The sequence below is a fragment of the Mytilus californianus genome, unplaced genomic scaffold (assembly GCF_021869535.1).
Source record: "Mytilus californianus isolate M0D057914Y unplaced genomic scaffold, xbMytCali1.0.p SCAF_1, whole genome shotgun sequence".
Lineage (NCBI taxonomy): Eukaryota > Metazoa > Mollusca > Bivalvia > Mytilida > Mytilidae > Mytilus > Mytilus californianus.
The window spans coordinates 28,448,015-28,451,232 of NW_026262581.1; positions in this window are offsets into that span (position 1 = coordinate 28,448,015).

Genomic DNA, 3,218 nt, shown 5'->3' on the forward strand with positions numbered 1-3,218 from the left:
GATTTATAAGAACAGAAACAGTTGAAGAACTATATGACCAAAAAGGAATTAGAAATAACAGCCAAATCCATCTGAGGTCAACTTTGCCCGAAAGAGTTGAAACCTTTATTTCTTAATTATTTATAAATTTACAAACTGACAATTTCAGAAAGGTTTGTTACAAATCATGTTAGTATCGATGTATTGATTACTGAGTTGATGAAACCCTGGGGACTGAAAACAACACTTTATATATTTTAAGCTTCCGAAGCGCTCTTCTAATAAACATTTTAATACTTATTCGTTTTATATATGTAGCACACAAGTTCACGTGCAAGAAGAAGAATGCAGCATGTGCTACAATCATGCTTTGGAGACCAAGACAGTATTTTCGACCAATCAGATATCTAAAATTCATATTTCTTAACTTGCGTTTCCTATTATCATTTTTGTGAAAGAGGCAGATCTTGAACGTGGAGGTTAAAACTGTAAAGTTAAAGTCATCCCTTCGTAAGTTCTATGGACGAACGTTATGAAATAAATGTTTCATAGATGATTATAGGGATATGTTTTTATTGTAATAACCAAAATCCAATATTATTTTCTTCGATTTTATAGAATGCGAGTAGTCACCTAGTTTATTTGCAATGAGCAACACGATGGATGCCACTTGTGAAAAATGAACTTTTTACCGTCCCGGAACACCTGAGTTCACCCCGTGTATTTTTGACGTTAGTGCAGCCCAGACTTCAGTTTCCCGTGTAATGTTTTAATTTGTAGGCCTTTTTATTCTTGTGCAAGGTATTGTGGTTTTTTTTTTTCAATTTTTGTCCTACACTTTTTCTAACAGATAGCTTTAGATACGATGAAAATTGAAATATATGCCGATTTATCATAGGTGTAAATCTAAGCTAAATAAAATTATTTTGTGGTTGGAGTATTTTTTAAAGATAGAAGTCAAAACATGAAGAAGTTTTACAACCAATGTTGTCTTTACATAAAATCTTGTTATATCATGCGGTACACTTCACCGAAATTGTACACAAAAAGTCATCCATCTTATAAACACAATTGTATCACAAGGACAAGCATCGTTTTTCTTACGTAATAGTCATACGACATGCCCTTCACTTCTTTTTAAAGGTGACATTAAAAAACAGTAAAAACCTATGTTATTTGCAACTAATATTATGCAACATGTTTAATGAATATAGAAGTAAACATTTGATTTACTTTAATGAAATTGTGTGCTTATTTTATCATTCAGATTTATGTTTGAATGCTTTGTCTAACATAATTCACTCAATTAAAGTGATATAAAAGTTTCACTTTAAATATCTATCGAACTCACTTACTAAACATGCTTAAGAGGACTTCCTCTTTATCATGGTATTTCAAGTCGTGGTACGTATAAAAAAAGGTTATATTCAAACGAAAACATTTTTCGTACCAACGCTTTGATATTAGTATATTTAAGAATTTCAATTTTTCTAGAGATAAATTCTAAACCGTTTAATTTCCCGTTCTTTTATTGACATACTATATAAGAGCGTTTTTATATGTATTCTGGAAAGAAAACATTTACTTTTGTACGCTAAGATGCATCCATTGTCTAATATTATCGAAATCCCCGATTAACAGATTCAGTTAAATTTACTATGCAAGATAGAAATAATTTAGGTCCTCATTGAATTTTTGTTTTTTAATAAGTAAATATGAAATTGGGTGCTACTTTCAATATGTAAAAGCTATCGCTATAAACAGCTGTGATACCCATATAAAAGAGGAGGAACAGGCTGCTTTTCTCCTTAAATCAAACATCAAAACCTAGAAAAGTTTCGCATGATATACCTTAAAAACTATTCTAAGATATAACGTTATATGCATTAAGTGTAAATAACGATCTATTTATATACAAACGAAAAACTGCAGGTTTCAACATAAAAAGTTTAACGGAAAAATTAAAGCAGAAATATACAGATATCTTTTGTAGCTTTTTGTAAAATAGATTTTGCCACAACCATATTTATCATCCGGTTCTATTGTCAAAGACGCATATACGTATACGTACCAGCCGACAGACAAGCGTTGCTTTCGGTATTAAAAAAGATAAAATTTTCGTTATTATTTAAGTTAAGTGGTAAATCTGTTTCAATAACAATTGAATGGAAGCACCAAGTATGATATTCAGATGTATTCGACAGGAATCATAAAATTCACAAAATTATCCAACTGACCGATAAGTAATTACCCCCAAGATCACATAACTCAAAAAAAGACTGATGTATATTAAACAAATCTGCTATATTGTGTATGTAAACGTGTAATGCTAAATGTTACAAAACAAAACATAAATATGAATACTCACGAATTAAATATAGACGTGTATAGCGAGAATTTTTTTTTTCAAGAACACCTTTTCTTCTCTCTTTTACTTCTTTAACTCTGATTATGTTGCCCCGTTTTGATATAATATGAACACTTAATAAATTCTTAACTTTGTCTTTTCTCAATATTTCTGTTTTCATCTATCCTTTTATAGTACTGAACATAGCATTTGTTATTCTATTGACGTTCTATCAATAATTTAGAATAAAAAGTGATATGAAATTGATTTACTACTTACTAGCAATTTGTATATTTTATTCAATGAGCCTGGTTTTGTTTTGTAGTATCAATAAAAAAAAAAGTATAGAAGAGGGAAATATGAACTTGAAAGACCAATAAGCATGCAAAATAAGTGTCTATCGTTTCTTGTAATGTGGCAACATGGCAGCATGTGTAAACTGTGCTCCTGCTCTAAGACGTTGTCTGACGTAAAAGCCTATTTAAAGGAACTGTTAAAGTAATCATGTATTAAGAAATGTGAGTAGTAAATAGATTTAAATATTTTTTTTATTTATAATAGGTTTACTAGTCTTTGGTGATTTTGAGCATTGCTATTTACACATCTTGCATGCACTTATGTTTCTTTGAGAGTGCTAAAATAAAGATATTTTGATTAGATTATTATCTATTTTGATATTAACTTTGCAGTTATCATCAAAAGAAAGAAGAAGAAACAATAAGATAGAAAGAGGGAACAAAATGAAATGAGGATTATTTTACTCAACAATGAAATCGAACAATTTTAGAAGACTTGAGAGTCTTTTTTTTAATTAAAATTTGTAACACTATATTACAATGATTTTTAAATTGACGCATGGTCGAATTTACTTGTAAACAAAATTAAATTTAAA